We start from the raw sequence: 23347 nt of genomic DNA on the forward strand, positions 1-23347 counted from the left end.
TTACAATAACTGAAACTAGGGGTGAATTAGTTATCCAAGGTCCAAATGTATAAATAATTTTTTTCACAACTTTGTAAACCCATAAAACATTATTCATCATGCATGCATCCATAAGATTGTGCAATCACTCAAAAACTTGTAGGTTACTATCAAATCAACTTGCAGAAATGTAAACATGAAACATAATAGATTCATCAACACACTTGACATAATGATTCACATGGAAACCTAATTTGGGAAAACCCACCAGTAACATACTACTCTTTTCACTAAAGTGATGCCCTATGAAAGGCCAACCCTATTAAAGGTTAAAATACACATTATTAAATGTGACCCTCTTAAAGGATTTTAATCACCCTATTAGGAGTGAGCCTTGTTATAGGACTTTAGACCATTCACTTGGAATGTCACCTGGTTAAAGGATTTATAAATGACTATTAGGCCAACCTTAATCCAAACAATTTACCCTAGACTGATACAATTGTTAAAGAGTAATAGTAAGGCTTGATCTGATAAAAACTTACAACTTCATTTGAAAATTACAAATCACTGCTTAGTCCTCCATTCTGCTTGACCTTCATACATTGCAGCTCTAACAGCTTGTTTACCCTTCAAGCATTCATATCCTTAAGCCTTCTTGCTTAACATGCCATTATAGAATCTTCTCTTAGGTCACTTGATGAAGCAAAACCCTTGACTCCATTTCTTCCTTAGGTTCTTGCACATTAAAACCTTTTCTTTTGGCCATCCATTCCAATAAATAGAAAATTAAGATCTTTTGTTGCTTATTCTGCATCATCCAATTTAGGGTTTGGATGAATTAGGTAGGATAAAATGAATCTACCACACATTCCATATCTCTTCTAGATACTTCTCCTTCAATCCTCTTTGAATTCACCTAAAAATGGGTTACCTTGAATTTTGTGCCTCTATCTCATCAATATTATCTTCCACTTAGTTCACATAATCTAAGAAAACAAACGTGTTAGCTCTGATTCATCGAATTCACGAACTTTCTAAAATTGCAAGAGCTTAGAATTATCTAGCTTGTGATGCTTGACACATAATATGTTGCTTATAATCCTTTGAAAAATTACTTGGCACAAACTAAAGTTTACTGGTGCATAGTATCAACTAAACTCTACTCGATATCCACTATTTTTCTTAGCATACACTAGAATAAGCATTTACTTGGCTCCAACTAATTTTTTTCTTAGTTTGCACTGACTTTTCTTGGCACCTACTATCCACTTGGTCAAGCTTGAATGACAAACTTTGTGTAACTTTCTTAGTGTAACTAGCGTTTGTAACCATAATTAGACTATCAATACATCATGTTATCACTACCTTAACTGATTCTTGTACTTCTTTACATAATCATAACTCAACCTTTCCTCTAGGTGTTATTGTTACATCTCTTGATAAAATCCTCTTCATAAATCAAATAAGTTATAGTACTTAATGTTGGAAATACAAATAAAAAATGTATATTTTTTAGAGTGGGGGGGTGAATGAAAAGTACTCATTAACTGATAAAACTTTTGACTTTAAAACAATCCATGCATAAACATATTGAAATAACATGTAAAGTAAATGCATCCACATAAACACTTGATAACACATATGATTACCCAAAAACCCTCCAATGAGAAGGTAAAACTAGGGTGGAGATGACACCTACGATTCTTCAGTACTAGAGCAATAAAGTTCACCTGTTAAGGTTACATAATTTCAGCATTCTCATGATTTTCCCTATGAAAGGCCCACCTTGTTAAAGGCTTATAAAGGATTGTTAGATCCCACCCTATTAAAGGATTTTGACACCTTGTTAAAAGTGTGCATGGCTAAAGGAATTTAGAACACTCACTTGGAATGTAACCCTATTAAATGATTTCACAATGACTATTAAGTCAACCTTAATATAAAGGATTTCATCCTGCTAATACAATTGTTAGAAAGTACAATAGAATGTTTGATCTCATACACTTACAATCTAGTATTTTTGATTTTAGATCTCAATTTGATTCTTCTTAATCCTTTCTAACCTGATATGAAATTGATGTATCTTTGATCCCCTATTCTACTAACTGATTCTACAATTATATCCTTCTTCTAAGTCACCTTGGATGTATTCTAATCAATTCACCCCTTTCACTTCCTTCAAATATTTTCTATTATCACCTCCTCACATGCATTCTCTAATGCTCTCTCACACTTACTTAATTATTGGGCTTTGTCTCCCTTTAAAAATACTTTGGTGGCTTAAGGTTAGGTATGAATCTACGGTTGAGATTCATTCATTTTTTTCATTCAATTCCTTCCATTTTCCTAATTGGTTACATCTTGATTACATAGGGAATCCAAATAGATTTTATCTTATCTTCAAAGCTTCAAGATCTATCCATATGTAGGATCAAAAATAGTTTACATAGTTGTTTGTGCCATCACAAACAACTAGGTCCATTCTATGTTACTTGACATTTGATAGTAGTGGTGCTTGGCATATACTATGATTCTATTTGGCTTGACACTTGAACTTTCTCAACATCTACTATTCACTTGGCACTTGACCTACTTGACACTTACTATTTATTTAGCATCTATACATATTATACTCGACATATTGTTACTAGCTCAACATGAACTTAGTAAAAAGCTTAAGTGTGTTGACACTCAATTGTCAAAACCAATTTGAGATCAACAATCTCCCCCTCTGACATGAGTGGCAAAAACACTTAAATATACATGATGAATCCAATCTCCTTAGTATAATATACATCCAATTTGGAATATATACAAAACTTCAAAATTCTTCAAAAAATTTGTAATGGACCATACACCTCTAAATTTTGTGACTCCCTCTTAGTTAATGTGTTTTTTCTATATCCAAAATCTCTCTGAGTAGATTTTCCACTATTGTTATTCTTTTTCTTCAATCATTATGATACTCTTTATCTGATATCTACTTTACTGCTATTTTTTCCACTTTTATGTGCTCTTTTCTTTGTTTATTTATATCTCCCTCTTTGACATGTCTCCCCCTTTGCATATTTTTCTTCATCTTTTACTCTGTGTCTTTTAAATATTTTTCCCCCTTTTTGACACTTATATCAAAGGGTCTATATAGTAAGTGTGTAATTATCCAAGAAGTTCTTATCCACTTCCATTACAATCTTAAGAGAAGCATCTCAATTGTCTATTGCAACATCTAATTTTGATTTGGATGGTTGTCTCTATTGCAAGGTGAACTAAGCCATCCAAAGTTGAAAGATTAGGATCTTTCTTGAGTACTATTTCAGCATAGGCTAGTTCCTTTTGTAATATTTACATGTGAGGGGTTAGGGAGGCATGAATCTAGACTAGCTTGGCTCTTGTGTTAGCCTCTTCTTTAATATAGCTAGTTCCTTTTATGTGCAAAGCATGAAATGAAAGTGCTTCTCACTTTGAGCTAGGTTTTATGGTAATTGCATATCAAATATTTTTGAATTTCTTTCCAAACTCAAAATCCTTTGGCTCATTTCTCGTGTAAAGAGTGTGTGGTCACACAATTTGGTGTACAGTAAGAATATATTCTCAAGTACCTTCTTCCCTTTTTTTAATCTTTGTAGCTAGTTCCACTTGTGATAGTGCTATTCCACTAGATATTTGTTACATATTGTGCCCCCTACCAAATATTTGAATTTGAAATACTACGTGCCCAATGGTCACTTCTTGATTTAATATTATTTTAAACATCCCCAAGAATATCAAAAAAATTAAATGATCAGACGTTATTATTTATTTTTGCGGGCCTGGGAGTTCCCCATCGTTGGATCAGTTTAGATCTACGGTTAGCGCTATCTCGCTATGGAAGTTGCATGTTGTTTTTTCGTAGTGACATAGTGCCTTAGTGATGCATGGCACAGATGACGTAATGGGCTTGCCTTTCTCCAAAGTGATATTATGGATCATCCTCAGTGGCAATTGTCAGGTGGGTCACAGTACAATGGTGGTTTTTCATTGGTCCATTTAGCCAACTTAGTGTGTAATCGTACAATTTTGTTGATCATCGTAGATCTAAAGAAAATCCATGGTAGGTGATATCTCGCTATGGAAAGCTGTGAGGATTTTATCCATAGAAAAATAGAACCATTGTACCATGTGGATCAGTGGGGCCAGATCTTGCCAAGATGAAGACACCAAGTTGTGCCAGGTGGTTGCGAAGTGGATTCATGGACCAAAAGCTTTATGGAGGCAAGCACAATATTATGATGATCTTCCACGATTGTTGATCTTATGGAGGTCAAGGGTGGACTCTATCTCGCTATGGGAAGCTGTGAGGATTTTATGCATAGTGACATAGCACCTTGGTGACATGTGTCCTAGTGGGTCCAGTTAAGGCATTGATGGTTAGCGTTGGTAGTTAATGAGACCATCACAGTTGGAGTTTGAGAAGATGGTGTGATTAGTAATGAAAGAGATGGTCAACCATGTTAGACTCTTGCAAGGTGGCATAAAGAAATGAACTGATTGGTCCATGTGACCTATTTCACTTATAGTGTTGGGCTAACTCACTAACTTTTCTGATTCATGCACCAAAAAATGAAGAAATTTGAGATTTTTTATGCGATTTGATCTTAATGATCAATGCCACCCACTCTAGAATGAATGTTGAATGCAGAAAAGCACTCCACCACCCCCACAATTGATCCATCTACCTGATTAGGACAATCAATGGCACCACCTCTGTCTTCTCAAGGCCCTGTTTTAGTTAACAATTTATTTCATGGTACCAAAAAGCTATATTCAAATCGGATTTTCTTTTGGATCCCCATGATTGTTCTCTATAGGACTTAATGGCGGTGGTTACAGGATAGTTTTGGAGGGAAAATCTCAGTTATGCCTGAACTATAAAGGCAATTTTTGTGAATTTTGTAGGGTCGACCTTTCTCTATTTTCTCTATTACTGCTCTACAAGATTCTCAGTGTAAATTCTCCTATGCCTCTTAACTACATGATTTTTTGTCTTATCTCCTTCAGCCATTGGTATGAAATTGCAAGAACTCTTTGCCTCTTACTGGTGTTTTGTAGAGATCTATGATTTGCATGACTGTATCTCCTTGGCCTATGAATGATAATATAAGCAAATCTCTCTTTCCTTGTGTCATTCATCTTGGTCTTCTGATCTGCATGTGATTATTAGATTAAAACAAGTCTGAATGTGTATATCCTTAGTTTCATTTTGGTTCAAAAGTGCATATATGGGTAGAGATTGGTGCGAACACTCTATTTTGGTGCATCACCTCTTTAGATTAGATTAGGTAGATTTTCTTTCATGCTCTCCTTCTCCCTTTTCCTCTCCAAGAGTAGTTAGGTGCATCCTGATAGTAAGAGGAAGGTGGCCTTCTCCGAAGACTCAACCTCACAGTTCAAGTCCCACAGCTTGGAGGTTGTTTCCATGTTTCACTAGGTTGTCCTCATGCATAGGCTTTGGACAAGGGTGCAAACCTAAGTGACAACAATTTTTGGCATGCCCAATGGGACAACCTTTCAAAAAAATTCGAGCCTACTGGTTTCAAAGGGAAGATTTCAAGATCAATATTGAGGAGATAGTACTGGCTTTAGTGTTTAAGCCTTCAAGAGGCTCATTCTTCAAAGTACTTGGTGACTCTGAGCTTCAAATACATATATGGTTCCAAACCAAAATTTCAATGATTCATGCCCAGAGCTGAAACAAGGGCATCTTCTAGAGGTAAATTTTAGTATCAAGAATTTTCATTTTCAAACCCTAGAAGAAAGAAGACTAGAATATCTTTATCATTGGTTAGGAGTGCAGTAGTAACAAATACACCTACAAGATCTATCTCTACTCCTCCTACTGTTAGATCTTAGCCTAGACTGCCATCAATACATATCAATAGATCACTTGTCTATATGGCATTGCCTAGAGCTCATACTTTTGCCACCTTTAATGGTGGAAGCCCTCTCTTGTTAGCCCAAAGACATGACATACCAGTAGCTACCCTCAGAAGTATACCAGAGTTTACTGGTGAGACTTCTATCTCTCCCTCAGAACACATTCAAGAGGTTGCAAATGTCTACAATATCCATGGTATTATAGAGGATGATGTTGCAGTTAGGCTCCTAGCCTCATCCTTTAAAGGAAAAGCACTAAAATGGTATAGAGGTTCAGCTCATGATTCTATAACAGATTGGGATGGATTAGGAGCAGGATTGTGCAAACATTTTGAGGATAAAAGTGACTATTTGTCACTTTTAGAGCAGTTGACTACTATAAAAAGAGCCCCCCATGAATGTATGACTGATTTTAATTATATATTTCAAAAGACATGGGATAGAATACCTACTTCAGTGAAGTCTACCCCTAGTAATGCCTTCTTGCATTACCTTAGAGCTTTTAATAGTGATATTGCCACTACAATCCAAACTATGGGGGAGATACCTTGCCTAATGCTTATGACATATCAATAAAATCAGAGAACATCCTAATACAAGGAGGTAAGCTAGCTCTAAGGCCTCCTATGCCTTTCTTCCCTGATGTTCCAAATCATCAACTAGCAATAGCTCCTCTTCCCATAACTTCTACATCACAATCCCTTGTCCCAGTCCCTCAAGCTTCCACATCCTCAAATGGGATAGATGAAATCAAAGAGATGATGCAATCTCTAATGCAGAACTTGGAAAAAAGAGAGAAGGACCTTGATAAAAGATTGCAAGATCAAGAAAAGAAGTTAGAAGATCAAGGGAAGAAGTTAGAAGATCAAGGAAAGAGGCTGGAGGATAATTTCTCTATGGTGCAGAAAGTGAGCAACAAGGTGGTGACTTTAGAAAGATAGCAAGCTCAAGGTAGTAAACCTCATCAATTGCAATATCAAACTCCAAGTAGTGGTAGGTCTCCAAATCCTAATCATTGGAACAATTCTTTTGATTAGAGTAGGCAGGGTGGTGATGCTTCAACCTCAAATGTAAACCAAAGTAAGGCAATAGTCCTTCAAAACAATATGACTCAAGATCAATATTTTTGTCCCTCCTATAACTACTCATATGCCTATTGTATGTGTCAAAAGGCTGAATCTTTTATGGCTTTGATAGTCCAAGAACCTGTAGAAAAACAATCATACAAGGAGGACCAATTTAAGGATGCCTCAGATATGAAAAGACAGGGTGATTGCTCTTTTATGAATCACCAGATGGAGGGGCATTGTAATGTAAACTAGGATTCCATTGCTCATAACACTAGAAGAAAAAGAAGATCTATGGAAGATGTTGTCCCCCCTCCTCCCAATCAGGCCTCAACTTCAAATATGATATCTCATGAGCAAGCAACAAATAATCAATCAAGTACCTTTTAGTAGTAAAGGAAAAATCATGGCAGAAAGGATGCAAGTGATCCTCAACTTATCCCATCTCAATCTCATACAATTGTAGCTCCCAAGGCTTCTACCAAAACACCTGCTATGCCATTCAGTGTGGTAGAGAAAATGAAGAAGACAAATGTCTATATCTCCATGTGGGATGTTGTTGCTACTATACCTATCCAAAAGAGGTTGCTGTAACAAGAATTAGAAAGAATTGAACCAAAGGATTAGACACTTGGCATGGAAAGTGCCACAAGCCTAGTACAACCATCAAGTGAGGTAGAAAAAAGTAAAAAGGTTAGACTTCCTTCATTCTATGTTTCTCTAATTATAGGGGAAAAACTAGTCCATAACTGCATGACTGATTCAAGGGCTAGTAGTTCAGTGATACCTAGGTGTGTTGCTGATGCTTTGGGAATGAAATATGAGCCCATTATTAGGGATGTATTATAGTTAGATGGTAGTATTGTCAAGACTATAGGGATCCTTAGGAATTTGGAGATGGCCTTACATGCATGCTTTGGTTGTATTGTAATCCAAGATATCTCTATTGCTGAGGTCAAGCCATATGTTGTCATTTGTCTATCAAGAGACTTTACTGCCCAAATAGGTGGTTTCATATCTTCTGATTGGTCATATATGTCATTTAAGATGAGATATGGAGCCAATGCTTCAATTAGAGTAGAGCCTCAAGCCCTCTCTCATACTGAATCTTATACCCCCAATCCCATCAACATGAATTGCCCCATCCTAGAGATGGATGGGAATGACATAGTGAATGAGCCCACCATTTCCCTAGTAGAGATTCCTGATTTTTTCTTGGATGAGTGGACTAACACATATCAATTCGACCCTATGTCAAAAACCCTTGAGACTATTCTCAGTACATATTGTATATTTTATCTTGTGGAGACTAAAGAGGATATGAGTGGGATACAGAGTATGTACTTTGATGGATCAAGGAATAAAAATGGATCAGGGGCTGGTGTGATGTTAATTTCTCCTGCACAAGTAAGGTACTACTTCTCCTTTAGGCTCTAATTTAGTTGCACTAATAATGTAGCCGAGTATGAATCCTTGATTCAAGGTCTCCTATTTGCTCAAAAATAAGGAATCCAAGCCTTAAGAGTTTATGGAGACAGTGAGTTGGTGGTTAATCAAGTGAGAAATCAAAATACCACCAAGAATGTTTTGCTCAAGTCTTATAAAAATAAGGTATGGGATTTTCTTGAAGGTTTCAATGCATTTAATATTCAAAGCATCCCTAGAAAAGAAAATAGATATGCTGATAGACTTGCAGCAATAGGTGCATCTTATGATGTGCTAGGGAATCTTGAGGAGGAGAAGAAAGAACAAGTCAGATTGCTAGTAAGGCTTGCTATCCCTGATAACAACATCCATTGGCAAGTGTTTGAGTCTGATGAGAAAATTGTTAGCTTCTTGCAGAATGAGGTAGAATTTTTAGAGAGAAATCAGTCAAGCCTACATCATCAGTATGGTGACCAAATAATTAACCTCAGCTCCAACAAGCTGCCTAAAGGTCTCATTACTCTAGAGAGTATTTTCAATCCTGATGACCAAGCAAGAGGCAGGGCCATGCACCTAGCTACTGATGAAGATGACTACATTGTAGTCATGGTTGTTGATGGAAAATCTTTGAACATGGGTAAGGTATGTTCTGAAATTGAACAAGAAAATTTTATTCATCTATGTCAAGAATTTAATGATGTATTTGCTTCGACATATGATGACTTAAAGGGCTTTGACCCAAGGTTGTTTCAGTATACCATAGATTTAGTTAATGATGTAAAACTAGTAAGACAAAAGCAGAGGCCAGTGAATCCTAAAATTGAACCCTTAATGAGAAAGGAGCTATCCAAACTGATTGAGGCCCACATAATTTTCCCTATCAAGCACTCATCATGGGTAGCAAACCTTGTCCCTGTTAGAAAGAAGAATGGATAAATTATATTGTGTGTGGAATTTAGGACCTTAACCAAGCTTCCCTTAAAGATCACCATCCTCTCCCTTCTATGGAGCAAATTTTTTTCCAACGTTAGTGGTTCAAAGAGATTTTCATTTCTTGATGGATTCTCTTGCTACAATCACGTGCTAGTTAAAGAGTCTGATACGTACAAGATTGCATTTACCACTAAATGGGGTACCTATGCTTATTGTAAGATGCCATTTGGGCTAACCAATGTAGGTGCTACATTTTAGAAGGAAATGGAGATGGCCTTCAAAAGATTGATTGAAAAGTTTGTCTTAGTTTACCTTGATGACATTATAGTGTATTCTAAGAATGCAGAAGATCATTTTGATCATCTAAGATAGGCATTCTTAAGATGCAAAGAGTTTGGGGTTTCCCTTAACCCAAGCAAGTGTGTCTTTTCTACTAACCAAGGAAAATTATTAGGACATATTGTATCTAAGGATGGCTTAACCATTGATCCAGAGAGAATGAAAGCAATACTTACCCTCCCTCTTCCTAAACACAAGAAAGGGCTGCAAAGTTTCTTAGGTAGAATAAATTTTGTGAGAATATTTATCCCTAATCTTGCTACCATGGTGAAACCTCTTACAACTATGCTCAAGAAAGGTATGGTCTTTTCATGGACCAAGGAAGGGAAGGAAAGTTTTGAAGAGATCAAGATAGCCATAGCCTCAACCCCTACTCTCATGAATCCAAATTTTGAGAAAGATTTCATTCTTTATACTCTAGGTGGTGAGTCAAGCATTGTTGTTGTCTTGACCCAAAGAAATGATAAAGATGAAGAGTAGCCCATAGCCTTATTTAGTGAAGGGCTTAAAGAATATGAAGATAAATATAGCTATGTAGAGAAACAAGCCCTTCTAGTCATCAGAGCTTTAAAGAAATTTAGACACCTCCTATCTCATAATAAGCTTCATTTGTTAGTACCCCATGCTAGTGTGAAGGATTTCCTTTTGAGCAAAGATATTAGTGAGAAAAGAGCTGGTTTGATTAGTAAAGTGATGGAATATGATGTTGACATCCAAATCACCAAGCTAGTAAGAGGGAGGGGGTTGTGTAAATAGATGCTATCATCTCACGAACTTGATGAGGAAGCTGCTATGATACTAATAGAGCAACAAGAGGCAAGAAATAGTGACCCAAGGAGTTGGATGAATGATATGATAAATTTCTTATTAGGCAATGGATACCCTCAAGGATTAGATAGAACTAAAAGGAGACAATATATATTACAGTCAATTCCTTTTGTCATAGTTGACGGTGTCCTCTTTAGAAAAGATTTTAATGGAGCCCTATTAAGATGCCTGGATACAGATCAAACTAAAAGAATGATCAAAGAACTTCAAGATGGTCTTGATGGTGGCCACTTCTCAACAAGGACATCTGCAATGAAGATCATGAGGGCTGGTTATTATTGGCCATCTCTGTTTCATGACTATCATAAGCATGTAAGGAAGTGTGAAAAATGTGCCTTTTTCTCTAGCAAACAAAGACTTGTAGCTCTTCCCCTCCATCCTATTCAGGTGGACCAGCCTTTTGATCAATGGGGATTGGATTTCATAGGCCCTATCAATCCTCCTTCTAATTTAGGTCACAAATTGATTTTAGCTGCTACAGATTACTTCACTAGATGGACAGAGGTAGTTGCATTGAAGGACGCCACTAAATCTTCAGTTGTTGAGTTCCTTGATGGAATTGTGACAGGTGTGTTTTTGTTATGTAGAGGGATTAATTGTGGTAGTTGTGTGTCTAGTACACTTTCATATGTTTCCTTCTCCTCAACTATTTCCATATCATCTCCCTTCTATTATGTCTCGTCCATTGTATTACCTTCTTTTTCTTTTCTTAATTTCACCTGCCTTATCATCCTCGTCTTCTCCAATTTTTCTTCCCTCAAAGGGATCCTCTTCTCCTTGATTGACAATAGTCAAGCCATATATCAACTTCCACATTTGGTTTTATTTCCTTACAACATCTTCAATCTTGTTTTGAAGTATACTGAAGGCTCTATACTTGGGTGCAAATTTTCTACTATGTTTCTTGTTTACCTTTTTTATTTTCCCTTTTTGCAATTCTAGAATAACTTGTACCAATGTATACTCTCTTATTTCCTTCTACATATTTAGGCAATAGTGCCATTTATTCTCAACAATTGAATATAAATCTTTGGGCATAGCATTATCAAATTCAAGTTGGTATTCTTGAATTTTTTCCATCATGGCATACACTAATTCTTCAACCTTATTTTGATCTTCTCTACTTAATTTATTAAATTCAATATTTTTGAAACCAATTAACTCTGCATTGACCCTAACATTATCACAAATTTTTTTAATATCAAACCTGGGAGCATGACTTACCTCTCAAAACTGGCTTTGTGTCTTCTGACTCAGTCCTTTCATCATTAGATTTAGGTTGTGCAACATATTTTCTCCTTAATTTCTTCTAAATAAGACCTTTTTGTTAAGTAGCCTTCCTTTTATATTTTACTTTCTTCTTAGTTTTTTGAGTGGTGGCCCTTGTGGTTGCTCTTGTGGCTAGAGAATTAGGCTTGACAGGGCTTGGTTTTGCAATTTCTTACCCTTTGGGTGAGCTGCAAGCTGTGTCTTAGCCTTTCTCTTCTTTGGTTCTTGATTTTTTGGTGCTTCCTCAACTTGTTCCTCCTTACAACCTTCTTCTTCTTCATCTTCACCCATACCTTGGCTTATGGCAAGAGGTTCTTGGCCCTTCTCTCATTCTTCCTCTTCTCCTTCTTCATCATCATCTTCATCATTACCTTCAACTCCCTCACCAAACTTGGCTTTAAGCTTCTTTACCATTTTATCCTTCTTCTTCAGAGTTGAGCTAGTTTACAACTCCATTTCAACTTTGGATTTGACAACATCATAATTACCAAATATTTTTCTTGACTTATCAACTTCTTTTGCAAGTAGTGCAGTGATGGTAGCTGATGCTTCGTCTATGTTGATTTCATAACCCAAAGGCCTTAGCCATCTCACTCTAGGTACTATAGCTTAGATAAAGGTGTAATCAATTTCTACCAAGAAAAAAATGTCATTTTAGTAATTCTCCACTAGGGAAATAGGAATTCTCAGCCTTGGTTTCATTGATTTCTTGAAGTCTTCAAACTAACTTGTCATTACTAACTCAAAATTGTCTCCTATATATTCAATGTACCCATTTATTTGCATAGCCATAGACCTATTGGTTTTCCATCCTATCTTACCAAAATATGGGAATTAATTTTGAACATAAAAGAATATGCATATCAATATTATACCAAACTTACATTAAGCACTTTTAGATCTTCTTATTGTTCCTAAGTTCTCCATTATTTGCTGCAACTGTAACTCTACCAGATCATAAGTATGATCTTTCTTCACAATCTTCTAGTGTACATCTACTACTATACATGTAACACTATTTAGTCAGCTTAACTAATAGAATTTGTGTGATATGACCCTTACTGCAAATTCAAGAAGTGGATCCTTGATAGCATCAATTGTCATTGCTCTCTTATTTCACTTTGCCCCTGTATTTTTCTCAATTTCTTCCTTTGAGTTGCTCCTTAGGGTATTGGGTTGATCTAAGGTTGGATATACTTTAACCCTATGCATAATCCTCTTTGATAGTTTGATAGGTCCTCCTTCCACCCATAGGCATCCATCATGTATTCTACTCAAGACAATTCTTATCCATTCTATTTTGAGAATAGTGGGGAAATCTAGGGCATGAGTTAGTTCGTTCTTTCTATGATTTTGAATTCTTCTTTTAACACTCCATTTTAACATAATTTATCATACACTTGATGAATTTCCATGTCTCCAATTCCTCCAACCTTGCAATCATAACACTTCCTTACATTTTGAACCATTGTGACCTTGGGTGGAATGACTAATAATGCACCCGCTGGCTCATTTTTTTATGAAACCTCTAGAATAGCCCTAAAATCTAGTTTTTTTACCTCATTACTAACTAGCTAAACTTCAAATGGTTCCTTATCATTGGGATTCTTAGAGCTAGAGGCCATTTTGCAAACTAGGGTTTCAACAAATATAAAATTGTGTAATAGTGTAACTTGGCACGTGAAGAATACCTTTAGATCGATGAGATGATAATTGATCATTGTTGGAATCCATGCAAATGCTTCATTATTTCTTTGAAAATTTCATCTTTTCTCTACTTTCTCTTTCTCTATGTTTGTAATGACAAAAACTGAGCAAAAATCTACCTTATACCCTTTCAAAACATAGCATTTAATGCATGGTGCTTGTACAACTATAAACTTGGCTTCTATGCAATTTCTATTTCACTTAGCATGGTTTTTCCATCACTCAACAACTATTAGAATTACCCTTTCTTGGCTTCTATAGAAATTTCCTTCACTTAACAAGTACTATTAACTTAGCTTCAACTGGCTTTGGCTGATAACTCAGCACACACTAGAATTTTACTTAGCAATTGAAGAGGATTTTTCATACTCGATAGTAAGATGAAAACTTAAATTTTGACCTTGGTTTTTCCTTGTTTAATTCCATCCTTTTTCATGCTAGTTTACCCTTTTTAGCACTAACTTATCTTCGAACTAATGTATGATGAGGCATTTGAATATCATTCCCACATACCTTTTTTTTCTTAGTTTGTTGAGATGTGATCACTTGACCTTTTGGGTGAAGTGATCTCTTCATTTGATGTGCTATATCCATCTTTCTTCTTCCATGTTTTGTTCAACTTTCCTCTGATGTGCTCAAAATCTACCTTCCCTTTTTCTTTATTAAACTCTAAGTTAGGTGCCTTTGTCCTTGTTGGGTAGTACTTGCTAATATGACCAGCCTTTAGATAGCTAAAGCATGTAGTTTGACTCAACCACCTATTGTAGCTACCACTAAAGTGTGTTCTTATGAAATTCTCAGCAATGTTCCATACTCTTGACAATAATGATATATGTGTCTTGTATTGTAATCCCACTTATAGGAATTTTCATAGCTTCTTCCCCTTTGTTGACTTGTTTGATGACCATGAGGTCTTGGATCTGCATTTGAAGGCTTTGTGTTCAAACTTCTAACAATTATAGCAGTGTCCTTCAAATTTTGGTGCATGCATGGTTATGGTTCTACATTCATGTGCTTAATGACCTTGTTTGTTGCACTTGTAACAATGAGTTAGGTTCTTTGTCTTAGTATTCTTACTAGCATTCTTGCAAGACCTTTCCTTCTAAAATGATGACAAGTAGGTTTAGAATTCTTACTTTTATTGTTTATTTAATTAGTAGCTTTGGATGATTCTCCTTAATCAGTGCTTGTGTAGCCCAATCTTGATGTGTCTTTACTAGATCTAGGGGATTTTAGTAGTTTCTCAAAGTACTTGATGGCTTCATTTGGCTTATTGATACTTTCAATAAACTCCTTTTCTCTTTTTAGGTCATTCTGCAATTGCTCATTTTGTAACATCAATATAGTTATCTCAATGTCCTTGATACTCAACTCATAATGAGCATTCATTATTTGACTTATGGTATCCAATTGCATGTTTGAGATCCTAGATAGCTCTACTAATTTTTCTTCCAATCTATTTTCCAAAGTTATTTTGTCTTCTTCAATCATGGCCTTGTCTTCTATAGCTTTCTTCTTTTGATCAATCACATCACATAGCAATATTGTTTGTGATTCTTGTTCCAACTTAAGATTTTTGATCACCTCAGCTTGTGCTCTATTCTTGTCTATGAGATCTACAATTTTTGCATCAAATTCACAAGAGCTACTATCTACAAAAAACTTTGTGGTGTCAATCTCTTTGTATTGAGTGTCATTTTCTACCATATCAATCTCTTTCCTTCTCTTTATCAAACTTCTTAAGGCATCTCTAGCTTTATTCAATTGTTGTAGTAAGAGATGTATCTTAATCTCCTAATTTTCAATGGTCTTTCCCAACTTGTAAACTTCCATCTCCAGAACTTTTCTCCAAGTTGTAAGGCTTCTCCTAATGGGAACTCAAATCTGATACCAATTGTTGGAAATATAAATTGGAAATGTATACTTTTGAGATGGGGGGGGGGGGTGTGTAAATCAGAAGTACTAATCTCTAACCAATAAAACTTTTAACTTTAAAATGATGCATACATAAATATATTGAAATAATATGTAAAGTAAATCCATCTACATAAACACTTGACACTAGATATGATTACCCAAAAACCCTCCAATGAGAAGGTAAAACTAGGGTGGGGATGACACCCACAATTCTTCACTACCTATAGCAATAAAGTTCACCTGTTAAGGTTACATAATTTGACCATTCTCATGATCTGCCCTATGAAAGGCCTGCCTTGTTAAAGGCTTACAAAGGATTGTTACATCCCACCCTATTTAAGGATTTTAACACCTTGTTAAAAGTGTGCATGGCTAAAGGAATTTAGAAAACTCACTTGGAATGTCACCCTATTAAAGGATTTCACAATGACTATTGAGTCAACCTTAATATAAAGGATTTAATCCTACTAATACAATTGTTAGAAAGTACAATAGAATGTTTGATCTGATACACTTACAATTTGGTATTGCTGATTTCAAATCTTAATTTAGTCCTCCTTAATCATTTTTGATCTAATATGAAATTGTTGTATACTTGATCCTCTATTCTACTAACTAATTTTTCAATTCTGTCCTTCTTCTAAATCACCTTGGATGTACGCTAATCAATTCACCCCTTTCACTTCCTTCAAATCTTCGGTAGTATCACCTCCTCATATGCATTCTCTAAAGCTCTCTCACACTTACTTAATTATGGGGCTTCATCTACCTTTAAAAATTCTTTGGTTTCTTAGGGTTAGGTATGAATCTATGATTGAGATTCATTTATTTTTCTAGCTCAATTCCTTCCATTTTTTTGATTGGTTGCATGTTTATTACATAGGGAATCCAAATAGATTCAATCTTATCTTGAAAGCTTCAAGATCTATCCATATGTCATCTCAAAAATGGTTTACATAGTTTTTTTTGCTGTCACAAACAACTTGGTCCATTTTGTGTTACTTGACACTTGATAATATTTGTGTTTAGCACAGACTATAATTCTGTCTAGCTCGACACTTGAACTTTCTCAACATCTACTATTCACTCAGCACTTGAACTATTCAACACTTACTATTTACTCAACACTTAATTTACTCAACATTTATAAATATTATACTTGGCATATGTTACTAGCTTGGCATGAACTTAGTAAAAAGCTTAAGTGTGTTGACACTCAATTGTCAAAATCAATCTAAGATCAACACTTAAACCATATAAGCAATTATACGAACAAATAGCAAGTTTGACATTAGTGACAAAATAATGATTGAAGCATATTGGTCATACTGGTATGTTCTCAACAATCTCCCTTCAGAATCTCACTCTTTGATTAGCTTCTTCAATCTATTATCAACAATCTCCCTCTTTGGCATTGATGGCAAACCAAATGAATCAACCAAATTTAAAACATCTTTTTTCAACCAAACTGACAAGGTTATAATTGTAAGACCAAAAAAATACCAAAAAGAAAATAATTTCTTGTATTGAAATCTCTCTCTCTATCAACAACTTCTATCTTCTGATTAGGCTACAAAACTCTTTGTTATAGCTCACTCTAAGTTTTTTCTTATACCTCCTTCTTCCTAGGTAGATGTTATAATTTCTCCCTCTTTCTTGCAATTTTCCTTGGATCAAAAATTGTCATTAGCAATTTTCTCCCTCTAAGATCCATCTTATCTCTCCATCTCTTTGAAAATTATCTCTTGATATCTCCCTCTCGATCAATCAATCTCTCCCTCTTTGAAAATAATGCTAAAGACTTGTCATCTCTAACATGTAGATATAAGCTTTTTAGTTTCTCCCTCTATCACCTTTCTTGTTACTAATTTGTAATTTCAGCACTTTAATTACTTTAGGAAGCTCCTAAAATAAGGTCCTCTGCATTAATTTGAAACATATGAATATCAACTTGTTTGATGCAGGGTACTCCTCTTTGTGAGATAGCCTTTGATAGGGGTATCACCCCTAGTTTACCTTTTAGATACTCATGAGCATCCTTAGGTAATGCTTTTGTGAAGATATCAGTAATTTTCTCTTTAGTGTTAACACATTCTATCTTCACCTCTTTATCTCAAACTAATTCTCTCAAGTAATGATACTTGATTGCAATGTGCTTAGTCTTTGTGTGCATCACTAGATTCTTTGATATATTGATAGCATTTGTTTTACAACAATAGAGTATCACTAGTTATGTGATCTCTTCCTTTATACCTTTGAGTAATTTTTTGATCCATACATTGTACAATTTATAGTAGTAGCAACATATTCATCTTCAACAGTAGATTGTGAAGTGCAAATTTGTTTCTTGCTAGTCCATGTAACCACCCTCTTGCCTGAGAAAAATGCTCCTCCACTGGTGGTTTTTCTATTATCAATGTTTCTAGCCCAATCAACATTAGTGTAGGCTCTTAATTCAAATTTTTTATTTTTCTTATAGTATAGACCAAACTCTTTTGTTTCTTTCAGATATATCATTATTCTCTTTATAGCCATCAAGTGATTCTCTCTAGGATTAATAGATAATCTTGCAACTATCCCTACAAATAATGCAATATTAGGTCTATTATGTACTACATATTGCAATTTTCCAATCATAGACCTATACAATGTTTGATTCACCTCAGCTGAATCATCATTCTTTGAGAACTTGTGTCCTGTCACCATAGGCATACTTACTAGTTTGGTATCCTCTAATCCAAAAGTTTTTAATATTTCGTTGACATAATTTGACTGAGTGATGTATATACCATATTTCATCTAATATACTTGAAAACCCAAAAAAAATTAGATCTCTACAAATATAGACATTTCAAATTTTTACTTCATTTGATTTACAAAATCCTTACATAAAGAATCTTGTCCTCCAAATATGATATCATCAACAAAAATCTCTAATAACAAAATACCTTTGCCTTTCTTTGTCTTCATGTATAGATTGTTGTTATCGTTAGCCCTTTCAAATCTAGTCTTCACAAGATAGTTATGAAGTCTCTCATATCATGATTTTGGTGCTTGTTTCAAACCATATAAAGCTTTGTGTAATCTACATACCATGTTCTTATTGTCAACATCAATGAATCCTTTTGGCTATTCTATGTAAACTTCTTTATCTAATATGTCATTCAAAAATGCAGATTTCACATCTATTTGATCAACTTTGTAACCTTTGTGTGTAGAATAAGAAAGTAATGTTCTTTCTCCTTCCAACCTATCAACAAGAGAAAATATCTCTTCATATTAAATTCCTTCCTCTTATGCATATCCCTTGCAAACTAATCTTGCCTTATTCCTTGTGACTTCAACTAGACTTCATGCTTTTTTTTTCTCTATTTGTTCAATCTCTTCTAACATGACTTTACTCTAGTCTACATCTTCTAATGCATCTCTCACTAATTTGCATTCCTTCATACTCAAAAAATGTGTATCATCTCTCAATTTGTTTCTTGTCATTGGTCTAGCGTCCTTATCTCCATTGATTTGTGTAGCAAGATGATGTCTCTTCACATATTTGGACAATCTTGGTTCAACTCTAGTTTCTTCAATTTGTCTCTCAGCTTCAAAGTCACTATGTACATCTTTGTCAAGTAATTTAACATCTCTTTCATGTACACTAATCTTAGAAATAGAATGTGGTTCAACATCATTTTGTAACTTGGCATTTGAATATTGCTCGATTCGAATGCAACTCAACATTAATGGGGTATGACTCGGCAGTCACTGAAACTTGTTGTTGGTTTGTAGCTTGATTTACAACATCTTCTTCAATAGGCATACCTTCATAAAAGTCTACAAATGATTTGTATTCTTTTTGTTCTTTCATAGGTTTAGCTTCATGGACTTCTATATATTTATCAAAGTTCACATTTTCACTTTCTACAACTTTGTTAGTGTTAGTATTCAAACACTTATAAGCTTTACTTCTTGTGGAGTATCCTAGGAATATACCTTCATTACTTTTTGCATCTAGTTTACCGTTCCTAAAATATTTAATAATGTAACACTTACTTCCAAATACCTTAAAATATTTTAGATTGGGTGAGTATCCATATCATAATTCAAAAGGTGTTGAATGAGTACCTTTCTTGACTTGTACACAGTTCAAGGTATAGACAACTCTACTTACAACTTCTCTCCAATATTTCAAAGCAACATTCTTCTCCATCATGAGCGTTCTAGCATAGTCTATTATAGATATGTTCCTCCTTTTAGCTATTCCATTTTTTGGAGGGCTTCAAGGTGCAAATGTCTATCTTTTGATTTCTCTATCATTATAAGACATCTCAAACTCATTTGATATAAATTCTCCTCCTCTACCAGATCTCAAACACTTCAGACTTTTACCTATTTTCTTCTCAACTCTTTCTAAGTACCTCTTAAATATTTGAAAATCATTAAATTTTTATTTTAGAAACATAACTATCATCATTTTAGAATAATCATCAACAAGCAACGTAATATACTTATCTCCTTTGAAACTTTTCACATCAGTTGGACCACACAAGTCAATATGAACAATCACTAGGATTTCTTTAGAGATATAATCTTTACTCTTAAAAGTTGACTTTGTCATTTTTCCTAACTCACATTGTTTGCACATTATATAATTAAGATTTTTCAATTTTGGAAAACATCTAACTTTTATCATGTTATTGATACTAACCAAGTTATCAAAATTGACATGGCATAACCTTTTGTGCCATAGCCACACATCATCAAATTTACAAGACAAATAGAATCCTCTATATCAAGATAGAATAGATTGCTTCTAGTTTGATCACCCTTTCCAATTAGTTTCCCATCAGTGTCATATATCTTAGTAGTCTTGTTTTCAAACTCAACCTTACATCCTAAATTATTCAATTGTGACACACTCAAAATATTATAGTTAAGTCCTTCAACATAGTAAGCATGGTCACAAAAAATCTTATCTGTGAGCTTGATAGAACATTTTCCTTTTATCAAACATGGTGCATCATTACCAAATCTTACACTATTTCCATTATAACAATTTAGGGTAATGAACATACTTTTGTCACTAGTCATTTGATGTGGACACCCACTCTCAATGATCCATCTATCAATCTTGTTCACACAAGTGTAGTTGCCTCATCTTCATCAGAGTCATCCTTCATTGCAACATACACCACTTCATCATCATGTTCATCAAATTCATCTCTTGTTTCCTCTTTAGCAATGTAGCATGAATTTTTTCTTTGTCTCTATAGTCTTTTTTTTCTTAATCTTTTTTTCTCTTGTATTTGTCACCACCTCTATAATTCTTCTTCTCTAGACATATAGCAGCAATATGACCAACCTCATTGCAATTAAAACAAATGATAGGTAATTTACCTTTAAACTTACCTTTACTTTGGTGGAATCTCCTTTCCAATAGTGCTTCAATTTTTTCTATATCCTCCTCATCTATATTACTATCATTGGACACATACTTCTTTTTTTTATTTATCTTCTCACTAGGTTCCTTGAAAGATACCTTAGCTTTGAAAGTAGATTCAATACTTTCAAGTTTGTAATTATCAAAGTTAGATAGTTCAAAAGAAATGGGTCTACCTACCAGAGCTTCAAGTGATAGATCAATCCTTGGTATACATCTCAGTTCTTAAATTGAAAAAACTCTAATAGAATATATAGGCAGTAGTGTTCTTAAAACTTTTCTTAACATAGTATCATCATCTATTTTTCTAAAAGCTCCTCTTATTCCATTAGAAACTTCATTTATCCTTGCAACATATTGGGAAATATTTTCACCTTCTTTCATTCTCATATCATCAAACTTACCTCTAAGACTTTCAACTTTGGCTCTTAGAAGATTTGCATCTCCTCCATAGATAGTTGTTAGAGCATCCCACATTTTATTTTCACTATCAAGACCTTTGATAAAGTCAAATTCAATATAGCTTAGGGTAGAGGCAATCTCCAACATTTCCTAGTTATGCTTTTCCCACTTTCTCATATCCTCAGTAGTTAGGGCACCATTTGGATTAACATGCTCAATGGTAATGGTGGATTGTGTATAATCTCCAAGTCCTCCATGGTGTAGCTTCATCAAAATTTTCCATGTAGTAAAGTTATCTCTATTGAGCTTGGGTACTTCTCTTTTTGACATCTTGATATTTATGCTTATAGTACCTTCAAACTAGTCCTCTTAGGTAGATGGCTCTAATACCTATTGTTGAAATACTTTTAAAATAACTAAGAAGGCAGGGGGGGGGGAATTAGTTATCCAAGGTCTAGATGTATAAATAAAACTTTTAATAGCTTAGTGAACCCATTAAACATTATTCATCATGCATGCATCCATAAGATTGTGAAATCACTTAAAACTTGTAGGTTACTATAAAATCAACTTGCAAAAATGTAAACATAAAATGTAACAAATTCATCAACACACTTGACACAATGATTTGCGAGGAAACCTAATTTGGGAAAAACCACCAGTAACATTCTACTCTATTCACTCTTCTAAAGTGATGCCCTGTAAAAGGCCAACCCTATTAAAGGTTACAATACACACTATTAAATATGACCCTATCAAAGGATTTCAATCACCCTATTAGGAGTGAGCCCTATTAGAGGACTTTAGGCCATTGACTTGGAATCTCACTTAGTTAAAGGATTTAAAAATGAATATTAGGTCAACCTTAATTCAAAGGATTTTCCCTAGACTAATACAATTGTTAGAGAGTAATAGTAAGCATTGATTTGACAACAACTTACAACATTATTTGTAGATTACATAACACTATTTAGTCTTCCATTCTACTTGGCCTTCATACATTATAGCTTTGATAAATTGTTCACCCTTCAACCATTCATATCCTTAAGCCTTCTTTCTTGACATGTCATTGTAGACTCTTCTTTTAGGTCACTTGATGAAGAAAAACCCTTCAATCCTTCACTTCCTTAGGTTTTCACACATTACAACCTTTTCTTTTGACTAGCCATTCCTATAAATTAGAAATCAAGATCTTTTTTTGCTCATTCTCCATCATCCAATTTAGGGTTTGGATGGTTTAGGTAGGATACAATGAATCAATCCCATGTTGCATATCTCTTGTAGATACTTCTCCTTGAATCCTCTTTCAATTTGCCTAAAAATAGTTTACCTTGAATTCTATTCCTCTAGCTCATCAATCTTATCATCCACCTATTTCAATTAATGCAAGAAAACTAACTTGTCAGTTGAGATCCATTAAATTCATGATCTTTCTAATAATGCAGTAGCTTGGAATTATTTGACTTCAGATGCTTGGCACATAATATGTTGCTCAGCATCCTCTAAAAAATTACTGTGCATGAACTAAAGTTTACTGGTGCTCAACATCAACTAAACATTACTCAACATCCACTATCCTACTTAGCACACACTAGAACAAGCATTTACTCTACTGCAACTAATTTTCTACTTGGGTTGCACTGACTTTGCTTGGCTCCTACTATCCACTTGGTGAAGCTTGATAGACAAACTTTTTGTATCTTATTCTTCTTAACTTTCATAGTGTAACCAGCCTTTGTAACCTTAAGTAGATTAGCAATACATCATGTTATCACCATCTTAACTAATTCTTGTACTACTTTACATCATTATAACTCAACCTTTCATCTATATGCTATTGTTACATATCTTGATCAAATCATCTTCATCAATCAAATAAGTGATAGTACTTAAATTATATAAGTAGTTGTCCTACTAGATAATAGCGAATTTGACATTAGTGACAAAACATTGATTGAAGCATATTGGTCATACTTGTATATTCTCAATAGTCTCCCTCTTTGATTAGCTTCTTCAATCTATTATCAATAGATTTTACAAAACACAAGTTATACTGAGTGTAAGCATACGTATAGGGGGGGAGTTTTGTATGAAGGACAAGTTATTTATGTATGTATTATTTTTAACACTA

The sequence above is a fragment of the Cupressus sempervirens genome, chromosome 6, assembly GCF_028749045.1.
Source record: "Cupressus sempervirens isolate cs-2001-9-10 chromosome 6, ASM2874904v1, whole genome shotgun sequence".
NCBI lineage: Eukaryota > Viridiplantae > Streptophyta > Pinopsida > Cupressales > Cupressaceae > Cupressus > Cupressus sempervirens.